At 41.9% G+C, this 24307-nt stretch overlaps 1 protein-coding gene and 1 long non-coding RNA gene across 4 annotated transcripts in view; both read right to left on the bottom strand.

The window, feature by feature from the left end:
* pparab (peroxisome proliferator-activated receptor alpha b) overlaps window positions 1-2037 on the bottom strand; it is a 30337-nt gene extending 28300 nt beyond the window's left edge. Inside the window, exon 1 of the mRNA XM_067500460.1 lies at window positions 1700-2037. The gene's annotated coding sequence lies outside the window, so the exon portion shown is untranslated. The remainder of the gene's footprint in view (window positions 1-1699) is intronic.
* Window positions 2038-10583: 8546 nt separating this feature from the next.
* The window catches only part of LOC137125851 (uncharacterized), a 38009-nt gene continuing 24285 nt past the window's right edge, over window positions 10584-24307 (bottom strand). For all 3 annotated transcript variants that reach the window (XR_010914224.1, XR_010914225.1, XR_010914223.1), the window contains 2 exons: window positions 18889-18986; window positions 10584-12792 (listed from right to left, as the gene is read on the bottom strand). This is a non-coding gene — a long non-coding RNA (uncharacterized lncRNA). The remainder of the gene's footprint in view (window positions 12793-18888; window positions 18987-24307) is intronic.

The following is a 24307-nucleotide window of genomic DNA, read 5'->3' as shown; positions in this document are numbered from 1 at the left end:
TTTGGCATCTAAGAAGCTACAAAATCTGGATTTCCCAGATCCTATGTCTCACTAGTACAAGAAACAACACAGGCACAGTAATGGAGCACATTGCATTGCTTTAAATGGGGATTAATGTGTCTCTGAGTGTAGCCTCAATGAGATCCACATCCTCCTCAGGGTTCAGTTAAGCCTGCACACATAAAAGTAAGCAGAGGTGAAAAGAAAAAAAAACAACTTCTCCATATTGAACTGGGGGCAATATCTGCTAACTGCAACCACTTGGCGCTCACTGATTAAAAACAGATAAAAACCAACCTTGTCTGCAGTTTGATCAGTGTAGGTGGTTTTGATATCATCAAATGGAAGATTTTTATAGCAAGTGAAACTATTTACTCATCTTTGCAGGTGGGCGAGGGCGGATTGACAACATAATGTTTTCCAATATCAAATAATACCCCGGTCCCTTTAACACCACAGTCACAATTCTGACTTCATTTTTAACCACACTCACTAGGTTAAAGATTTGTTCTGATTGAAGACCACCGATCTAAATGCCACTTTATGTTCTGTCCCAGTTTGTGTAAAAAAAAAAAAAAAAAAAAAAGGCACAGCAGAATGGAGCATCGGAGTGTTACTTTCAGGAAACATGTCAGCATAAATAACTGACCTCCACATGAACGTTTCCAGTCATAACTGTCATAACTCTCTTCTAGCCAAGCGTGCATTTAAAAACAAACTTTCAGCCAGCACTACATATGCACGTTATAAAATCACCCTAGAATTAATGCAAAAAGACTAAACAAGTGAAATTGCATGTGGGACATTGCTACTGGTGGAAAGGAAAGGTGGCATTCCCATATTGCTTAGTGGAAAGGTACAGGTAGATAAGCCTTTAGGTCAAATTACACTTTCGCTGAAAAACAGTGTTAATCTGGGGTCTGACAAACATCTTTGTCACTTGAAGGTTTGTTCAGCAACAGGAAGAGTAGCCTCCGAGATACCTCCGAGATACCTCAGGCACATTTCTTCAGTTGCTCCACATCCCCTGCAGTTACACATTGACCACTGCTTCGCCCAGTCATCCGTCTCTTGAACGCATCACTGCCAAGTATTCGTGCTGCAAAAGCACCTAACGCCGGTCACGTGCGGTATGATTTCCAGGCAATATTTCGAGCCAGGCCCGAGGGTCTACGATTCTGACTCCAAGCAGCATTGCTGGCCAAAGGAACCCCATCAACACCCCTCACATGAAGCTCCTTGACATGCATGTGTTGTGCAGATCATCTGCAAACTTCACTTATCACAACAGCGCTGACTGGTGCATCAGACACTAACAAGCAATCAGACACTATTAGAGTAATAGGGCGTAAGACACCAACAAGTCCTGTCTGTCCTGAGGACACGGCTCATTACGGAACAGCTTACATCACAAGAGCCAGCGGCACTTTGGATGCGCAGGCGTGCAAACTGAAATCAGATTAGCCTGCCACCACACAATAACAGTGGCATTTTAATCCTTGAAGGCGTTATGAATATGCCCAGGCTGCTAACGAACAATACTGTGCAGGTTATGGATTACAGACCAAGGGATTCTAAAATGAGAAACCATGCGCTGGTTCTAGGCTGCAACCATCTCTGCTTTGAACGAAATTCCCTTACAGTCTCTCAGCTGCTGCTGGGTATCGTGATTAAAATGCAAAATGAAGATGTCTAGTACCTTACAATAAGCAGCCCGGACCGAAACCGACATACCACCAGAAATGTCGCTGGGTTTTGAAGTGCTCGGTGCAGGATCGAGAGGAGAAGCGGCGAGAGGAAAAGAGAAAAACAGTCCCCTACCCCGACCACGTCCTTGTTTGTTTCCCCAGCAGCGCTGCCGCTGTCAAAAATCCCCCACCACGTCCATACAATGCACTGCCGTGAGCTCACACCCGCAGGATGTGACGTCATGAGCGACAGCTCAAGGAGAACTGGCGCACACTCCCCGCCCCCCCCCGACACACCTATGGTTTCAGCGAATAGGAAGAGAGCGGTAGTTTCTTTACAGAAGGACGCCCCCTCACCCCGCACATGGCTCCTTTGCGCCTCGGCCTGCGCGGACCCCGGTCCTCTGTCGACTATATCATCACGGACGGAAGTAGTTAAGTCTTCTGGATTCATGTTGACTGTAACCTGTGTCACAGCAGTAATGTACTACAGAGTTTAATAGATCATTTTTCTATCAGGTCGAAAATGCTTCTCTGTCAGTTTAGAAATAATATGTTAGTTGAAATATTTACACAAGTGTCATAAAAAACTGGAAAACTGATTTACAAACAGCATTTTAATAAATGCAAACGTCTGTGCACTAACTTCGATCTCAATACAAATGGGATTTTGATCAAGGTGCAGATTGTACCAAACTGTTAAACATGCAGAGATATTACACAGTCACTTTCTGTCATTATTATATTATTATTGGTGTGATATGAAGAAAGGAAGCTGAACGGCAGATGCGAACCTGCTAAGTCTGCCGATGGATAGCTTAATCCCACACAAGGAACTGCAAAAAAAAAAAAAAAAAATGCAATGGGTTCAGACCCAATACCCCATTTTTAAGACGCCAACACAGGGAATTTATGAGATAGTGTAGGATGGGAAACAATATGTTTGTGTGTTTCACCAGTATATCTTATAATAATATAATAATTTTATCTTATTAAAAAATATTTTTAGCACTTTTTTTCAAATTTGCTGAGGCCACTCCAGCCCCACAAACTTCAAAACCAAGTGTTTATCCTTCATAGTTTGTAGTGTTCATATATTTTAAATATTAAATTTTAAGTAAAGAAGTAAAGTACCTCAATTTTGTACTTACTGTAAGTATTTGACATTAAGGATTTAAATTTGGGAAGAACTTAATTCTATTTTTTTCGTATCATGTTAATAAATTGACCTCAGTGTCATCACAAACGTTTAATTAAAAAGCATCAAGATGCATTTTAAGAAATAAAGAAATTTATAAACAGTATATCTGTTGCACATCTTACATATTGGACTTGCAGTTGGCCTCCAAAGTAAAAGTGACTGCAAAAGACTGGCAATTCCACAAAATCTGAGGAAAAACTGACACCATAGTTGGCACCATGGTGTAGTTAATGAGACCCTGACCGTTGTCCTGCCATTTCTGCACAGAAAATGATATGGTGTTCAGGAGAATCACGTGGCAGCTGGGGAAAACATCTTGTCCCACACTGACATCAGGCCAAGTTGTGAAGGTTTCCAGTCAAACTGTTGCAACAAAGTGCCCATTAATGAAGCAGCTCGATTTTCTCAGCTCATGCCAGATGCCGAGTGTGCAACCCCCCTTCGCCTGTTGCATCTCTCTGCTCTCTTCTTTCCTCATCATGTTCTCTGTGTCCCAGCTCCCTATATCACATTCTGTCCACGTTTTTGGCAACGAAATGTGGGTGTTGCTGCAGAGTTTGGCTCTGGGCCTGGCTGCTCTCCGTGAGTCCTTGGGCCGCGGTGGAGCCCTGAAGACTTCCATGCACACTCAGCACTTAACATGCATAATGGTGGAGGACATGTTCAGACCTTCTACCAAAGTAGATTTAGAAATCAAACTATATAAAAAGATTTATTTGAACATTTACCCATTATTAAACTGATTCCTAATAATTTAAGCAGCCCTTTATTGCTGTTGATAGTGTGAGAATGGTTGGTGTATTACTGTTAAATTATTCATCAGTCAGCTACAAAAGTAGCACCCCATGATGGTTTTATTATAAAAAATATGACATGGTTTTTATAAAAAAAATATTTTGAACTAATAAATGCTGAAGTATCATCATGGGTCAATTGCCTGTCCCCACTTAAAGTCATTAAGATCATTAAGACCCCACCTTCTCCAATAGTGACCCTTGACCCTTATTCATAATAAATACTGCACATTTTTTGCTATAACTATAGGGTCCCTCCGACCACACTCCGAAGTGTCCCTGGCCGAGACACTCAACCCCCAGTAACCAGCAGTGCCGGCCCCATGCCCAGTATAATTTAGGGAGGATTGCGTCAGGATCTGTCATCCGGCATAAAAACAGTGCCAAATGATCCACTGTGGTGACCCTGAACTTACAGGATAAGCCAAAAGGACAAAAAACAAAAAACCTCCACTTCATGTTTTCAATGCTATACAGTGCACTCAGAAAGCATTCAGATTGCACTTTTTTCACCTTTGTTGTGTTGCAGCCTGATATAATTGTTCAAATTCATTTTTTTCCTCATTAATTTACACTTAATGTCCCATGATGACAGTGAAAGCAATGAGTCAGGAAATGTCAGACCCTTTACGCGGGGGGGGGGGTGTCTTCAAGCCATTCTTTTTTCGCAAATCCTTTCAAGCTCAGTCAGGTTAGATGGGGATAGTCAGTGGACAGCTATTATCAGGTCTCTCCAGAGTTGTTCAATAGGGTTCAAGTCTGGCTGGACCACTCTAGGTCATTTACAGAGTTGTCTCTAAGCCACTCCTGTATTGTTTAGGCTGTGTGCTTAGGATGGTTCTCATGTTGGAAAGTGAACCTTCGGGCCAGTCTGAGGGCCTGAGCTCTGTGAAACCGCATATCTCAGCTTCTGCTTTTCCTCAACCCTAAAAAAGTCTCCTAGTTCCTGCTTCTGAAAACACCCCCACAGCAAGATGCTGCCATCACCATGCTTCAGCGTAGGGAGGGTATTGGGCAGCTGATGAGCCTAGTTTCCTCAAGGGAAGCTTTGATTTGAGACTAAACAGTTCAATGGTGGTTTCATCAGACCAGAAAATCTTGTTCCTCATACTGAGAGTCCTTCAGGCGCTTTTGTTTTTGCAAACTCCAGGCTGCCTTTTGTGTGTTTGGACTGGGGAGTGTCTGTCAAGCCACTCTCGTCCGTCTTAAACTTTGTCCCATCTTCACACTGCATCTATGGAGTTCAGTCAGAGTAACCATCAGGTACTTGGTCACCTCTCTTACTAAGGCCCTTCGCCCGCAATTGTTCGGTATATCCAGGGAACCAGCTCTTGGAAGAGTCCTGGTTGTGTCAAACTTCAACATTCAAGAATTATAGGGGCCACTGGGCTCTTGCGAATCTGCAGTGCAGCAGATATTTTTTATATATCATAATCAAACTAAACTTGAGGCAGAGGGAAATTGATACGAGTACCTAATACAGGGAGCAGGATAAAAACAGGGGGGTAGGTAAACTAAGGCAAGAACGTAACAAAGGAGTAACCAAACCACAGACCAAAACTTGACAGTGTCCAAAATGGGGAACAGGCAGAGCAGGGACATAAGTGTCCAAAAGGGGAAGATCCAGGCGCGTAAGCAACAGGATGCTACAAACCAAGAACACAGAATGCTGAATCTTGAGGGTACAGAGTACAAACGAATTGGCAGAGAACAGTGGGGAGAGCGGGGTCTCAAAGAACAGGGGACCAGTTGAAACAAATCAGGACAAATTAGGAAGGTAAAAAGAAACCAAACAGACTAATGGGAAGAAGCACAGGACGAGCAATAAAATAAAAGCCAAGAACAGGAAATAAAGCTGGACAACTAAACACGGAAACATATTTTCTCAAAGCACAGACCAGAGCACGTGTCTCCTTGGTATTGACTAAGTGCAGCTACAGCTTAGAGTGGCATAAAATTAAAAGTTCAGTAAATGTAAATACAAGTAAAGCACACGTGCCTGAAATTTTGAGTAAATGTATATTACTTGGGAACAGTGCACTACAGCAGGAGAAGTATTATAACACCTCTCCGAGCTCCACTTTACATACGAATGTGAAATCCTGCAGTAATACCTAATGATCAAATACACACCCACGCAAATTTCAGCAACGGCGCCCGGAGATTCTCCAAGGCCACTGGCGATTTCTCCATGTGAGGAGAACATGGAGAAACACTGGACTCAGACAGACATGGCTCGTTGCAACACAGCTCACGGCAGCAGACCGAAACTGAGTCAGGAGTAAAAGGCTATGGTCAAGACTCTCTGTCTGGACAACAGCTGGTCTTCGAGTTAATGGGAGACTCCAAATGGTTTCTACATCAAGATAATGTAATGACAAATGCCCCATTCACTTACAACATGTCCCTGAACTGACCCTAGCTGCAATAATATATAAGATTCTGAAGATGCAAAATCGAAAAAGAAAAGTTTAATTATGAAATAAAGCTTAGGTGCAGACTAAACTTTATGTTCAACTGTTTTTACAATATGTTGTTTTGCAATTAAGAAGAATTCAAAAATGGTTATACCAGTGTAAGCCTCTGCTAACATTATGGATGCACACGGATGGTGTATGATATTTTCCCCAGCTAAATAAACAAATCAAAGGGAAAGAACTCGAGTGTTATTCTCAGCCACTGCAGTGTTTTCTTTAACACATATAAGAAGGTTGTAGCTTTAGGGGGAACTAGAATACACTTCTTTTTAAGGGTTACCATGCTGACCTGCTGACTGACAGTTAGGCAGACGATGTGGAGGTGTAAGAGCAGACAGACCTCTGCTGCCGCCTGCTGCTGAAAAACTGCAGATGGCTGAAAGGTTATTGGTTTTAATCCAGTTTTTCTCCCACTGCAATTTTGGTTTTTCATTTACAAAATGATTCTAATTTAAGGACTTATGACTCTTATCTAATTTAATGCCTACAAAAAAATATGTGTTTGATTTGGTTAAAAGGCAAAAAAAGGGTAGAAACGCCTGGAAGAGCATGAAAGGATGTAAACCCCCGGTGAATATCATCTATCACAGAGATCAGGTGGGGCCTGAAATATTAGTTGACTGTAGGAAAAATTAGGAGCAATTCTTCTGATCATTGTGGAATTGTTATTTTTTTAAGCAAAAAAAACATGAGCTTCATTGAATCAAGGCAGGTTTCACTGCAGTTAAAAGAAATAAAATAAATAAATAACTCACCAAGAAATTAATGTCACAAATAACAATAGCAAAATTAGAATTTAGTCCAAAAAATACAATAGTACAATTTTACTGCGTATAAAGGAAAATCAACTCATTGTCCACTAGGTGTCACTTTTGCCAAGTCTATAACAGAGTGAATGAGGCCTTCACTGCTGTTTGTGAAAACAGAGCCCTTTCAGGGGTCACCACAGCGAATGTGTCTCCATCTAACCCTGTCCTCTCCATCCTCTTCTCTCACACCAACTAACTTCATGTACTCCCTCACTACATCCATAAATCTCCTCTTTGTTCTTCCTCTAGACCTCCTGCCTGGCAGGTCCAACCTCAGCATCCTTCTACCAATATATTCACAGTTTCTCCTCTGAACATGTCCAAACCACCTCAATCTGGCCTCTTTGACTTTATCTCCAACACATCTAACACGAGCTGTCCCTCGTTCCTGATCCTGTCCCTCCTCGTCACTCCCTCAACATCTTAAGTTCTGCTGTCTTTTCTTCAGTGCCACTGTCTCTAAGCCCAACAACATCTCTGGTCTCACCACCGTCTCACACCTTTGCTTTCATTCTTGCTGATGCTCTTTTATCACACAACACACCTGACACTTTTCTCCACCGGTTCCAACCTGCTTGCACTCGCCTCTTCACCTCTTTTCCACACTCTCAGTTGCTCTGTTGACCCTAAGTACTTAAAGTCCTGCACCTTCTTCACTTCTGCTCCGTGTAACCTCACCGTTCCACCTGGGTCCCTCTCATTCACACACATGTATTCTGTCTTGCTGCGGCTAAGCTTCATTCCTCTGATTTGCAGAGCAGAAAAAACATCCACTTCTCTAGATTTTCCTCCACCTGCTCTCTGCTCTCACTACAAATCACAGTGTCATCTGCAAACATCATAGTCCATGGAGATTCCTGTCTAACCTCATCTGTCAGCCTGTCCATCACCAGAGCAAACAAGACAGGGCTCAGAGCCTCCACCTTGAACTCCTCTGTCACACCTACAGCTCACCTCACCACGGTCTTACAGTTCTCATACATGTCCTGCACCACTCTAACATACTTCTCTGCCACTCCAGACGTCCTCATACAATACCACAGCTCCTCTCTCGGCACCCTGTCATACGTTTTCTCTAAATCTACCAAGACACAATGCAACTCCCTATGACCCTCTCTTTACTTCTCCATCAGCATCCTCAAAGCAAATACTGCATCTGTTGGCCTCTTTCTAGGCATGAAACCATATTGCTGCTCACAAATGTTCACCTCTGCCCTTAGCCGAGCTTCCACTACTCTTCCCCACAACTTCATTGTTTGGCTAATAACCTTAATTTCTCTGTAGTTGCCACGGCTCTGCACATCTCCCTTGTTCTTAAAAAAGGTCTGACACTGCCTGATACTCTTTTCACCTCTAGAACATTCCTCACAAATCCCTCTTTCGAATAACTCCTACTCCATTTCTCTTTCTATCTGACCCATGGTAGAACAACTTGAACCCTGCTCCTAAGATTCTAGCCTTGCTACCTTTCCTCCTGGTCTCCTGGACACACAGTATGTCCAGCTTCCTTCTCTGCATCATGTCAATCAACTCTATAACTTTCCCTGTCATAGTCCCAACATTCAAAGTCCCTACTTTCAGCCCTACACTCTTGGTTTTCCTCTTCTCTCTCTGACTATAACCACGCCTTCCTCCTCTCCTCCTTCGACCAACAGTAGCCCAATTTACACCGGCGCCCTGTAGGTCAACAGCACCGGTGGTGGTCGTTGTTAAACCAGGCCCCGACCGGTCCGGTATGGAAGTCATATTCTGTGATTTCATGATTTGCATGTTTAATTTGGGATGTGTTTTACTTCGGATGCCCTTCCCGACACAACCCTCTGTCCCAGACTTTGGACTGGCACAAGAACCCACTGGCTTGTGCCCCCTTGTGGTTGCACTGAAAATCTAAATAAGAATATGGAATAAATATAATTGCTACAGAAAGACAATAATTTCCATGCCTCAAATTTCGGACTGAATATTACATCTTACAATCACTGTGGCACAAATTTCTGTTGCTGCTGAATACATGCAGGTTTGGCTTTTCTTAATATGAGCACACTCAGTGCTTTATTTTTTGCCCACACAGAGCCATTAACCCTATCCACTTACGGTGGATCAATAACACTGATACATTGATGCAGTTATGACATCATACAAAGGCTTAGAAAAGCAACACTGTTTATTTTTCACCCTCAAATTTATGGCAACTTTGGATACAACAACAGTATATTATTGAAATCTGACTCATGTGTTTCAGAGTCTCAAAAGCTTTTCATTAGTTCCTTATTTTATGGTAAAATGATATCCCGGGGTAAATGTCAAGGCTTTTTGCAATGTTTTCAGTGAAGCAGCAAGGCAGGAGATGAAGGATGGAGGATGGCCTTTAGAGACACAACCCCAGAGACAGGAGGCACACAGAGTCATTGTCTCATCAGGCTTGGTATTCAGCGCACTTTGCTCTATCACCGAGGCCGAGGCTCAAATCAATTCAATATGGTGGCTGGCAAAGACAGCTACACAGTGGGTGCAGCCCACATACAAGTACACTTAACACTGGTCTAGACACATGGGATACAGAGCAGGGGTGTACTTTTTTTTTTTCCCACGCTGCAATATTTCAGCTCTGTGCTGCGCTACTCTTCTGATGTACTGTATGTGAAAATAGCATAAGATGTCTGACAAGATTTACACTGGGCAGCCACAGCATTAAATCCACCTGGTGGTTCTAATCTTGTGGTGGACAGGGATCAAGCATGGGAATAATTTATTTGTTGGCTATGATCGACAGGTGTCAGGACACACAGTGCATTGCAGCGTGGTGTGTGTGTGTGGGGGGAGCTTCCTAGCCACACACAAGTCCGAGTGGGTGTGCTGTTCAACACAAAGTTAACGCCATCAGGTAGTCTTAATGTTGTGGCTTATGGGTGGTCTATTAAACTGTGACGTACCAAATATGTGCAAGCTCAAATGCATATTAATAAGTAAATATGTCTGACAGAGTTTATCACTGGCTATGTGACACAAGGTCAAGTGAGGGCTCTCGCTGTGAATGACAACCCCAAGACTGACCTTGATATAAGATATGGGTTAAAGTCTTAGACAGTGAGGAATGTCTGATGCTCAAGTTGGCCTGATACCGACTGGCAGTCACCTCGTCATCTACAGTATCCTGTACGAGTGTGTATTTATGTGTGCCGTTGGCCAGAGATAGAACGTTGTAACCATCATCTTTTGCCATGTGACTCATGCTGTAGCCCAGGAGGGGAGACTGTGCCATGGCTCTTCTTTCCATGTGCTCTGGGGCTTTAAGATGTGTCTGGGCCGCTGGATAATCCCAGAAATGAATGGCGCTAGTCAAAAGGCAGTTCAAATAGTTTCCCAACAAATCTACAGACAATGATAAATGTGTCCATGCATGATATGAGATAGTAGAGTGGGTGAACTCATCAGAACTACTCAGAAGAGTTAACACGATTTGGTGGCTGATGAGCTGTCGATTGGTATGTTGAGTTCTGACTTACACCTAAAAGTAAATAACACTCACAGCCTTATAGGGGTAAAAATGTAAAGGTTTTAAACGTGTAGATGTAATCAATGTAAGAACAAAACATCAACGACAAACCAATTCATCATTTTATTTGTATCATTTTTAATGGCTGAAGCAGAAAATCCAAATCAAGATTCAACAATCCCACAGTGAACAGACTTTACCTGATGGTCCTCTGTGCTGCTGCGAATGGCTGTGGATGTCAGGTAGGTGACAAGACAGTGACTAAGGGTCTGAGAGTTTTCTTATTTGGTGTTGTGCACTTGACAAGCTTGTTTTTCCTGTTGAAGTATTGCTGCCCTTCAGGGAAGGCAGTAGGTTGTATAGTTATCTCCTGATTGGGCAAAATCACTACCCTGAAACCACACAACCTACTACCTCACCCCGTACGAACATCAGAAAGGCCCCACAGCTTGGGGATAACCTGTGGTACTGTGGTACTGGAGAGCATTGTGGTACAGTGACAAATAAATATTTGCATTTTATTATACAAAATGATGCAAAAACATGCTTTATAATAGCAAAAGCATCTCACAATAATTTGACTTTATCATAACATTAACACCAGAAGACACGTGAAATAAAATAATTAGAACCAGAACGTTTTATAAGAAACTGTGATGACCAAGTAGGAGAAACAAAAATTTTAAAGATAGCAAAAGGTTAAATAAAATTTAATTGGCTATATTGACCACAAAGTCTTAAAATGCAATCAGGAAAATTATCAAATGGTTATCTAAAGTAAGTACAATATTAGATGACCTATGAATACCAAATGTATTAAACGAGTTCCAGTATAGTTTTAGCAGTCAGGATCATGCATATTCAGTGTTGGTCCAGATCCAGGAGCTCCAACAATGGCCTCTGATGACATTACAGCCACTTCAGGAAAGACAGTAAGTTGTATAGTTATCTGATAGGAAGGGTGTGACCCTAAAACTATACAACCTACTACCTCACCCCAAAGGACAGTCTTTAAAAAAAAACTAAGTCCCCGGTCATGAAGGTAATCGGCTTTGACACACATCAGTGAGTATAAAACAAGCACATATGAATCAGAGGAACACAAATACAAATGTCACTCTCCTCTGGGACACCTCAGGGGTGTGACTGGAATCTGAGTGTTCAGAACTCAGTGTGACAGCTGGGTCACAAAGTTCATGGCTTGAGCTGAGGCTGAATTATTCAAACGATCCAACAAGGTACACATGTCTCAAACAAATTGCATAGCCAAGACATTTCCATATTCAAACTTGACAAGGTCTATCATTTATACCTTGACAATTATGGTGAGGATTTTAGTGAAAATCATTGCACATCAAAAATATCACAATGCAATCTATGTTTTCGAGGTTGTTTGCTTGAGGTTCTTGAAGATGTTCTAGTTGTTCTAGTAGCTGATTTTATGTCAAAAGCCATTTATGTCCTTTCTAGCCCTACTAACTTTGTTTTTCACCTTTAACTGTGCCGCCAACATTAGCTGAACAACCAAATGGGGGATTGGGCATAAACACATTTTGGATTTAGTCAGAAAACAATGAAGTTGTTCTGACAGATCCTGTTTTAGTGAAGAACATCTCAGGCCTCAGTGTTGATTTTGTGGGGCAGCACCACGGATAGTGCTCCTAGGTATCCATGACTTAATCACTCCACAGAGTTTAAATCCTCCTCGCCTTGATTTTTTAGATGAGACAATGAAACATCTTAAAGAGCCTCAAGCAAGTGCAGTTGCCACTGAAAAGCACCTCTGGCAGGATCATATACAATGTTCAATGTTCATGATTGAATTGATATGAGCAGTGCTGAAAGGTGATGGCCACAGAATTAGTTCTCAACCTGGTGTGAGAGGCTGGTAGCTCAGAAGAAGTAAAGTAATGGTTTAAAAAGACAGAACATTACAAAAAAAATTCTATTTATTTTTCATTTGGCGCTAATCTTTGCTGTTTTATTGTGAAACACAAAGTTCATCCAATCATTAAATTTAATAAAGTATGACAGGTTGACAATTTGAACTGTGTGCTCCCTTTTTTCCTAATAGTACTGTTTTCTGTGCAGAGAGGAGTGTGTTAACATTAGCGAACAGTGTCGAGAGTGGGCGAACTCGAGCTAGCTCATATCCTGGCCCACATGTGCGAAGCAGAGGGCCACAGCTGCTGCTGCTGTTAATGTATCTCACCTGCTCTGTAACACGCAGCAAAATAAGCTGGGGGGAGGGAGGGTGGGGGGTGGGACACTGGCCTATCACCTTCTTCTTCCATCATGGTTTCCGCAGCATGTCAGGTAGCCTCCATCTGTAAATCCCCAAGTGGGAAAAAATCAGTTACTTCTGCAACAAAGGAAATAGAGAAATACTTCAACACAATGACTTTTAGATTTGACTTCTGGGAGATCAATTGCAAACACCCCAGTGGCCGTCAGCCTGTACAAGTGTGTTTTTGAGTCTTGTGAGAAAGCACGCTGTGTGGGTTTGCTTGAAATTTGTGAATGTGGTTATTTGCATTCGAAGTTCACTTGTCTTAAAGTCTGTATAGTGTTCAGTGAGAAAACCACATCATGCTGCATGTTTAACTGTCACAATCTGCCGAAACAAGGTCACACCAGGGTAATCTTTGTCAGCACATACCTCTCCTGTAATATTATTGGATCTGTGAAGGCACAAACACAGCGCAGCACAATACAGAATGGTATGTCTCGAGCTGAGAGGCCCCATTCTGTCTGCTCAGTGGTGAGTCGGAGGCTCTCTACATTATTCAACACTGTCTTACTTACACCATAGCACTGGATGAGTGGATTTTAAGTATGCAAAGACACACACCCTTACAGGGTAGCAGACACAAACAAGACGCACAAAGACACTTTAGAGACAGAGACACGCTGACACAAGAAAAGGCAGTGTACATGTAAGGTACATACGTTGAAACGTGCACGCAGAAGACACAGGACATGCAGAGTCACTTAACAGGATACTGTTAATTCTGTGTTTTCAAAAAGCAAGTCATTTTTAAGGTTTATGTCATTTTCTTATGATATTAAACAATAATGTCAACACGTACAGGAACCCAATTGCTCTGCATAAAGCATATCAGCATTCATGTCACAGCCCATCCTCATTATGCAGCCTTGCAAAAAGCTCAACGGCGTGGGGCCCAGACTTCTTAAGGTAAGGTCAAGGCACACTGTCCTCTTAGTCTGCTGACTGGACATGCTTCACACTGATATAGTAGATGGCTCTGGGGTCCTGACCAACAGAGAGCATGTCTGAGATAGCTATTGCTTTCAAGTGAAGCCAGCTGCTATCATCCAGTGACAGGGAAATATTCACACTTACACCCACCCACTCACACACACACACACACACACACACACACACACACTGCAGAGGACCAGTATCCACGCACAGACAAGTACTCTTACACAGTTATGCAATACAATCTAAAACAGATTGTTTGCTAAGAGCTTGTCCACCTGGAAATTCTGCCTTCTTAAAAGTGTGCAAACTCAGCAAGCACTCCTTCACTTGAAAGCTCAGCGTCTGTAACTGATACACTGCTTTAGCCTTGCACCTCCATTAGCTGTATAGAGGGGCTAGGGTGCAAAGTCCTGCTTTCTACACCTCATAATGTCACACCAACAACACACACTGTGTGGGGCATGCACACACACAAATGCATAAACAAATGCACACAACCACACACACACACACACGCGGACACAGTTTCAAAAGCAAAGCCATGTGCACACACATTAAGCCACACACATGTAAAACTACCCTTTGGAGGGTATATAGCAAAACATGATTTTCATTTATATTATCACATTTTCACACAGTGCTCACAGCAAAGCAACGCACTGCTTAAAAAGCCACTTTAATTTAATCACACTTCAGCCCAAGTGCTACAGTACCTTTCAATCAATACTGAAGCTTGGTTTACTGAAGTGAAAGTGTGGTGAAGTGTAATCTGACCTTTGGGGTTCTGGTGGTCTGTGGTCAGCCAGTAGCTGGACATACACACAATATGTACCCCCAATCTTTGTTTTGGTATGCAGATTTCCTTTCATCAACTACAATTACATTAGAATTAATTTGTGTGTGTTTACGAGGTCTCATGAGTCAAGGTTTTAGATTATCTAACTGGAATTTGCTGTTTTAACATTTTCTTAATCTAATATTTTATTTCAGCAGAAACTATTTCAGAATATGCTATGAGAATCCTAGACAGGAGGAATCCAAATACACAAGGTGGAATGTTTATAAAGAGGAGCATAGCTTCCCCCCCCCCCCCAAAAGACCCCTCAGGGTAGCACAGCAGGCATGGCCCATCTATTTATACCAGGGCCAGGGGGGAGGAGGGGAAGGATAAGAGTGGGGGTAGAGAAGAGGCTGCATGGGCAGGTCCTGTTACACATGCCAGGGGGGATGGCTGGGGCAAGCCACAGGGGGATTCTGCTCAAAGTCAGACAGGCTGACCTCCCCCTCACCTCTGTGCAAGGCAGATATTGAGCTTGCAAACAATGGCTGAGTGAAGAGACTTAAAGAATAAACTTAAATAAACCGAGTCCCTATCGAGCTGTCTGAATATGTTTGTGCATGTAGAGTTTTGTATAATGGATTAATGTCTGTGTGGTGATTGTGTGTGTGTGTGTGTGTGTGTATCAACATGTGTATGTATACATGTGTGATGGAGTGTGCATGTACTCACGCCTATGTGCACAGTGTGTGTCTGCCTGTCAGAGTGTGAGATGAACCGGCCCCAGTCCCGTACCACCACCCCTCCCTCCACCTCCAAGCAGAGCCATAAACAATCCAGGTGAAGAGGGCTGGATTAGGCAGAGTTAGCTGATCCCAGTGTGGCCCCCTGGCCCCATCTTTAGAGTTAAAAAACGACCCCAATCATTGCAATGACAGGGCACGCAGCAGGGGTCGCCCAGACCACTCAGTCCAACGTTGCCACCTGCTTCTCATCTCTCAAATACGTACACAGGGAAACATACACACATGTGCATGTGTGTGCCCACAGACATGGTAAGGCAGCAGGGTGCACAGCAGGAGGCAGGCCTATAGAAAGGTCTGCACAGAAACAACTTGTTCACGAAGGATTGGCAGGTGTGTATTACAATGGCATATCAGGACAGCTGAACCATGATGCCTTTTAACAGCTTCAATAAAAATGTCCATTAGTGCGCGTGAAAAGACGCAAATTCTGATGTTTTGAATTACAATAGCAGCTAAGGACATTTGCCGCAATAATCAGATGATTTTTAAAACTGGATTTTTGTTTTTGCACATCTCTGCTGCAAAATAGCACAAAAGGAGTCTTTTGCCTTCACCCTGTTCAGGGATTTTATCAGGAGATCTTTCCACATGCTCGAATTGTATAACCATAGGGAAGAAAACAAATCTGTGTCTGGATCGAATTTATGCAGTGGAATCAGCCTGCAACCCATGGCTCTTGTTCCTACATTAGGGTGAGAAGGTTCAAATGTCTTGTATAAGGTTTTGATCCAACTGATATTTTGTCTCAATCAAATTCAAGCCTAAATAAATCACTGAAATGTCATTTTTCAACAGATTTTTCGTCACAGGGCAGACTGTGATATTTTCCTACAATCTAATATTTTAAAATCCATCTCACTGAAACGCACCAAACATCTATTGCAGTCTTTTTGCCGGCTTTCTAATAGAATAGAAGTGACTGCTGGTAACTTGTGTTTTAGAGGAAGTCTATAGCCCTCACACGTTCCCAGCTCTGCTTTGGTCTGCCTGCAGAGCCCCTTTCAGCTTGGGCAGTGCCCCATCGAGCTGCATCTGTTGCCAGCTATATTTAGAGGGTGGGACAAATACCTTTACTCCCTGGATATGAACTTCAGCTGACAGACGGAGGGCCAGAGTAGGCTGACAGGGATCTGTACAGTTTGTAACCTTGAAGAGCTTGTTGCCCCCAGGTTACAGCTGACTGTAGTCAGACTCACTACAGAGGTTATTAGCTACGACTGAAAGATAAGGCTGTAAACACAGCACAGTTAACATTGGAAATTTCTGATTTGGCAGTGCTTATAGTTCCAGGATTGCTGACAATATACAGTTATACACACTGCTTAGGAGATTTAATAGTCCTCCCTCTGTGGGTTAAAAAAGAGTAACTAATAGATTTCTGTGGATTCGATTCCTGTTCAAATAGTCCTACAGTTCTGCATATAAGCATTTGTTTGTGTGGCAATGCCAGCAAGGCAGCCAGTGTGTGATATGTGACCATGTTGCAAGGCCATCTGCTCTATATAACCATAAACAAATGCAGGCAGGCCAGCTTCACAATATCATATCCAAGAGGTCCGGGTCGGGTAAATGTATTCATGCTTTGGTCTCTGGGTAGACGCTGTAGAGATATGCCCTAGAAACAGGCCGCAGTTATGCAATAGCATTCATAATTCATTCCACAAACACAATATGGAGGCCACTCTGTCCCATATGCAAACACATGGCCAGATTAAGGAGTGGGGAGCCAAAGGGGACAGAGTGCATTCTGAACTGTTAGCAAAGCCACGGACTGACTGTCTCAATGACAGCTGGTCTGTGACAGGCCTAAATAGGCCAGGTTTTACTGCCGGAGGGACCTCCGCTATATTTTGCACCTAGAGTGAGATGCCAGCCAAGACCCACACAGATACAGTATGGGGGTTTATACAGTAGCACTTCAGGCCATAAACACACTGAGGACCCAGAAGTACACTTATCTGCTGTTGTTCTAAGACAGCAACAAGGTATTTTTGCATGTTTATGATGTGTACATATTGATATTTTTAACAATTCTTAAAAGGAAAGGATTCATTGTTTGAGGAGGTTGGCACGCAGGTCAACTGATGGTGGTGCCAATAAGCAAAGAACATCGTGAGAAACGTGAGAACATTTGCAACTAAAGACAGCAATCTGTTTTCACCACTTCGAGGTTAAATGCATAAACCGAGCATAAGTAAGTAATGGAGGAAAAACACTGTGCAACATGAATATTGTCAGTTCCGAAATCCGATCGATTAAATAAATATTTTTTGACCAAATGACAAAAAAACCCCAGTCACATAAACACTTCCTGAAATACTTGTGCTCTTTCCAACAAATCTTCTATCTTTCCACCTAGTGCGTGCTGACACACTGGGTTTTGTCACGTAAGAGTAGTTATCTGCCAATCAAGAAGAAAGCAGCATCAGACACCTACCAAAAGCTTGATATAGTATCTGTGGTCTTAAGGTCAGATGAGAGGAGGACTTTAATAACATCTGCACATGTAATCAAATGCCTGACGCATACAAAATTCCTGAATGGTGGGCAGCTAGCTACTGCTGCTGGAGGTTGTAGGGTGCGGCCTGGGGTTACTGAGTTCATATGATACAGGCACAGTGGGGTTTGAAGCTACAGCTAACAGTTTGCTGTGGTTAGGGTGGAGACAGATACATAGGCAGAAGTTAAAGCTTTATCCATGCGCAACGGCTCTGGAGTACTGCAAGTCGACAGGTTGTTTTATTACTTGTGCGGCTCTGTTAGAGAGTCTGCGTGGTGTGAAGGAGAGCGAGAGGACTGATGGAGGGTGGAAGAGGGTCATACAGGTGTGGACCATGCTGTTACATTTGCCTAAATTAAAAAAAATAGTTCATGGCATCTGCCGAAGGTCAGTTCTTTGAGAAGAAGAGCTTGGAAGGATCAGGAGAGGAGGCTGCTCGTTTCTATGCAGTCAACCTGCAACAATTACTAACCTCTCTCCAAAAGAAAAACATGTTAAATATTACTTTCATTGAACACTGGTGCCTCTCTTTTCCCCAGTTCCCACCACTCCGCTGTTTACTTGAATTTGATCCTTAACCCAGCATTCAGTTGCACCCACTTTTTCTCCCCTACTTTACTCTGTCCCTCTCATCCTGCTACCTGACTACTTTGGCAGCGCTACACAAAATGGCGGCAGGGAGCTGAGAGCTGGAAGGCAGAGCGGAGGCCATTTTCTAACAGATCCAGGCCCCGGCTCCAAAAGAGACAAGACTCTCAATTACAATGGACAATTAAGATTACAATCTGAGTGTTTTCGAAGCAACGTACAAAATGTTGTTTGTGTTTTGTTCTTTTTAATCTACTGCACTAAGAGGCCACTGGGACCACTTGGCCTTTCAAATGGGATAAAGGCATATTATCCAGCTTTTCTGATTTAATGCAGGCTCACATGTCTCAGAAAAAAAAAAAAGACAATAAATGTAGACAGAACAGTTCAATGCCATGCATATAACAAATGACACTAAAACATCTAATTACAGGCTTGATCTCATTATATGAAATTCAAGACAATACAAGAACATTACATCATTAAATAACAACATATTACACTGGAAATTATTATGCTACTTACAATGCTGCTGCGATAGCCCGTCTGCGTGTCTGTCTGTGATTTCACTTTTTGGCCAAGTTGTTTGTGCCTTTGGCTGAAGTCAAAACCAATATTACTTCCTACGAGAAAGAAAGAGAGAGGGAGAGAGAGACAAAGAGAGAGAGAGACAGAGACAGAGAGAAAGAGAGAGAGACAGAGAGTGAGAGAGAGACACACACAGACAGACAGACAGAGAGAGACAGAGAGAGAGAGAGAGTGAGAGAAAGACAGGCAGACAGACAGACCGAGAGAGACAGAGAGAGAGACAGACAGAGATCAGTTGGAGTGGAGCAGCAGCAGCAGCAGCAGCAGCAGCAGCAGCAGCAGCAGCAGCAGCAGCAGCAGCAGCAGAGGGCTGTGGGGGCTCCTCTCTGTAGCCTGTTTACTAATAAGCTTGCCCCACGGTCTTGCCTGGCTAAGGAAACTCATTAGTAGAACATGTAACACACCGCACCCTCTATCTGCCGGCCTGTACATGGGCCAACTCTCAACTGCCGCGTGCTCACCCAACACCAACACACAAGCTCTGCCGTGGCCTTGGCCTTGCCCAGTACCCACTCACTGCATACATGCACACACACACACACACACTTTGGCTTGCTGTATTACTCAAAGTCTACGGTGTCATGTGCGTGGGTGAAGTGGTGCATATGCCTGTACTTGTGAGCATAATAAGCCATGGGGCACAGTGTGTTCATATTCATACATGAGGGCATGTACAGGCTGCACAGCCCTAATGTATGAGGCGGCTGTTGACGCGTTATCCCCTGCGTACAAAGGTGTGCGATGCCAGCGCCGTTGTGCGGAGGGGAAATAGGACAAAGGACAACAGAGGTAGATAGTCATCGTTAAAAAATATCTAACACAGCAGAAAAATAGAGAGTGACTGAGATAAAGGAAGATGTGATGCTTGTCCTCTGCAGCGCAAGGAGGACACTGCCAATTAAAGGCCTCCACTCAGTGCGGCGACGGCTGCTGAAGGGTGATAATTCTGCACAAGGACGCTAATTGCAGCGTGGGACATGGCCTTGCTGGGGAAGGGTCTTTTATATATTGTTTCTAACGTTTGTAATTACAGTATAGTGCCTTGGACCACAGCCAGCACATGTTTATGGGCTCATGAGTAACCCTACTCCTACAGCCCTCGGAGAAAGATTCATGTCGGGAGCTGTGCACTCGCTGCACTGTGTGTGAGTGTGTTGTTTGTGTGAATGCAGGCTGGTGACTCATGAAGCCTAAAGCACATAGATGCCTGAAAAGAACACCATATTATATAGATATTACACACACACAAACACACACTCACACACACACACACACACACACACACAGTGGAGTACATATTTAAAAGCTCTCTTTATTGCTCCTGTTAGGGTGACTTGTGTCTTTGACATTAAATCCTGAAATGTTTGTTCATCCTATCATTAAACAGCAGCATAAGTATATATTTTTGAAGTGCTGAGTACACAGTAGAAACCAGTACTACAGTAGAGGTAAACTGGAGTCAGATGTCAAATCAGTAAAATAAAACAATGTGGTGATACATTAAACAACACAGTGTACTGAATACTCATTTTTCTGTGCTGAAATGAGTACAGCTAGAGCCAGCGTATTTGTTTTTCATCGTTAAATAAGGTCAACATAATTCAGCTCAGCACTGAGGAACAGTAAGAAAGCGATAAAGTGAAGGTTGAGGTGAGGGTAGGGATTAACAGTATTTTGATAGTCTAAGAGTTGCAGGCGAGGTCTTTCAGCACTTCCAGCTTTACCTCCAAGTGGAACAATTTTGCTGATTCCGCAGTTTTGCTTCAACTAAATTGCCTTGGCGACAGCGGAGGCCAAAAAGCTGAAGAAATATATGAGCGTTGGAAAAGAAAAGTTGAGTGGGCGCAGCTCAGTGTTATCTGGAATATCGCTTAGTCTGGCAGGTACATAAAACAAGTATCAGTCCTGACGATGTGTGCTGAGAGAAACTCACATGTGACACTGAGACTAAAGGGTCTCTGAAGCACATACTGAACACAAGGCAAAGTAAACGTTTAGCTTTATGGTAATGACTGTAAATATTAATCTGGCCGGGTGAAAAGAAATGTGCCTGTTGAACCTCTTGACAAATTCCCTTGAGAAAGTTGTTTAAATCCTCAGTTTTCAACAGCTCCACTCCGGTTGCACTGCAAGTGTGTAGGAAAATTACTCTTGGGTAAATAAACTCCAGGAAAAAAAAAAAAAAAAAAAAAAAAAAAAAAAAAAAAAAAAATATATATATATATATATATATATATATATATATATATATATATATATATATATATATATATATATATACCTTGACCTCAGCCAAAGGGTCCATGATGTAAAGCAAGTTAAAAGTTGCACAGGTCTCATTTCAGGATGTCTACAGGAAAAGAGGGGAGGTAAAAGGAGAGGAAAATCTACATCATCTGTCGCCCCCAAAACTCTCCCCCAGTCCAGAATTATGTCATTATAACTGTGCTCACCGTCTCTGTGGAGTTGCTGTGGTTTTGAGGATAAATTACATGTGACACTCCCAGCTGACATCCTGATTAACACAGGGAGAATAAAATGGCTCCCAATTCTCAGCAGTCAACTGGGTAATGGACTAATGGCTTCCATGTAAGGCGAAAAAAGTGAGGACGAGTACATTTACAGACTTTGGTGTGTACAGCAATGTACATATGTGTGATATATGCAGGTAATCAGCACATGTGACTAATTAGTTTGCCTTTATAGACTTGTAGTTTTTTGTGCTTTTGTGCAATAACTAACATTTGCACACCTGCACTTGGATGTGCTAATGCTTTTAGGTTCTATCTTCCCTCCTCTCTTTTTAGGCCTGGCCTACTTCCTCATTTACAGTACGGCTGATTGTGCATGAGTGCGCTGCAGCCTGTAGTGGCCACTGTACATCCACTCATCTTCTATCCCACATTCCCAGTACAGCAGGGGAACAGGGAGCAAGGCCAGCCTTCTGCGGCACAGATTAGATCACACTAAACTAGTCGTTTACCTTGAGGAGACTCGACCAGTTGTTTCTGCTGACTGACAACCGCAAAATAAAGCCCGGAGCAGATGTTACTATGATCGAGATACTTACCTGTAAAAAGTACGCAGCCTCTCAAAGTTTCTGCACAATGCACTGTGACGTTTAAACATGCATGTCTGTCAAAGCACCAAAAATTAAATCCATTTCCACAACGTGCTGCATAGTGTTACTTGCACAGCACTATAGCTCACAGTCTGTAACTGAAAATACTGGAACTAAATCTAATGAACTGCTGAACTGCATTAGACTATTTCCTTTATTTCCTGCAGCTTCTAATGCAACTAGAATGTATAAGTTTGTATCCTAGTGGCTTATATACTAATGATATTTTGCTCAGATGATAAAAACAAAAACAACTTTAAATTAAATAATAATAGTAATGTTAATAAATGAATATGTAGTTTTATAATTCCCAAACACTAATACTATTAACCATTGCTATTAATTATGTACAAAAAAACATTACAGTGAATAGTGGAAGACATAAAATCCTCTACACACAGGCAGCCCAGGCAGTATTGTACTGTATGCCAATCAAATCCCCAATGCTGACAGTCCTCCAGAGAGCTTAGACATACAATATAATTTCCATTATGCAGGGTTTCTCCGTTTTATTGTGCTTAAAACAGCACAGTGAAACTGTTTTACTGAGAGAAATAAAAGAGGCTTCATTATTACCGCTGAAAAATATATTTATAGTGAGTGCTCACTTGGCCCCCATTCACCACACCAATCTGTATTTCATATTAGCCAGGAGGAAATTGGATGGAATTCACAACATCACAGCAAGTACATAAATGAAACAAAATCACATAATCTTAAATACCAATTTATCCACTTAACAGACGAAACTGTGTTTTGCTGGTGTGTTGCTGTGTTGTACTGGTGAATGACTCATTTCCACTGTGTTGCACTGGTAAGAATACACCGAGTACTGGCACATGAGCTAAACCACATACTCAACACTTGAAAAGTATCTGGCAGAAATACTAAAAGAGACACACAGTAGTCTAAACCGTGCTGACACACACACACACACACACACACACACACACACTCTCTACCATAAAAAAAAAAGAAAAAAGAAAAAGCAAAAAAGTTCTTTGGAGATGAAAATCATCTTTTATCTGTATTCATATTAAACAACTAAACAATAATACTACACCCCCAGATTTTCTTGTTCCAAACTGTTAATTCTGTGCGTTAATGTTGTGTGAAATAAGATTTATAATATTAAATATGCTTAACTCAGACATGTGGCAGTGCCTCAGGCTGGCAGTTTGTGAGAGGAGGCTGCTCTAATTTCTACATGGATAGACTCTTTATTTTCACTAACACTATTGAGAATAGTGAAAAAAAAAAGGAAAATAATTTTGCACAAACTGGGACAACGCAAAATTAAATAAAGGGTGTAAAGTTTATACTCTATTTTTTCCGCACTAGTTTAAAATGCATAGGTACAAAATTTTAGGAAAAAGTAAAGGCTTTACTTTGGACTGAAAAAAAATCTCCCTGAACCTTCAAAAGCAAATGAACAACAACAAGACACTTCATAAGCTTTGATATACAAGATTTAAAAAACAGGAAATACTACAATTAGCAAAACATTAGGCTTTTCAAAAAAAAATTACAAAAATCAAAGATTCAACAAAAAAGTGGAGGACAAACCAAAGAGCACATACAGGCATGCATGGTCTTCCTACACTCTCTCTCCCTCTCTCTCTCTCTCACACACACACACACACACCAAAATATATTAATGCTGTGTATATTTGATAGTTTCTACACACGAAAAACAAAGCTCTAAAAACACAGTTGTCTTATCATTTACAGTCTTTTTTTTTTTTTTTGGCTCTCCAGTGTATTTTCCGCTGTATGCTTTTAGAAAAACTACTTTTTCTGCAGGTATTGCCTCTTCGTAATTGTTAAATAATTCATCCTTTATATAAAAAGTAATAGAATGTATTATTTTGTGACATTTATGCATTTCCTCTGTATATAATCTATAGGTTAATGCAAAGCACTATTCACAAATTAAGCAAAGAACCTTAAAGGTAACCTGTTAACGATTCAAATATTTTTCTAAAAAGGTTGAATTACATCAATTACTTACAGGTATTCTCAATACTTTACAGCAACAATTCTACACAACACATAATTTCTGTCCACGGTGTTCGTATTTTTTTAATTTAGCTTTTTTGTTCATGCCTATAAAGTTTTAATGTGTGTCAGTTAGATTTTTTTTTTGCACTGTTTTACAATTTTACAAATATAGCACTTAGCAGGAACTAGTATATGGTTAGAAAAATCTAGATTTAAAGAACATTTTCTATAAAA

The sequence above is a fragment of the Channa argus genome, chromosome 4 (assembly GCF_033026475.1).
Source record: "Channa argus isolate prfri chromosome 4, Channa argus male v1.0, whole genome shotgun sequence".
NCBI classification, from domain to species: Eukaryota; Metazoa; Chordata; class Actinopteri; order Anabantiformes; family Channidae; genus Channa; species Channa argus.
This window is presented reverse-complemented; position numbering and strand designations above follow the sequence as displayed.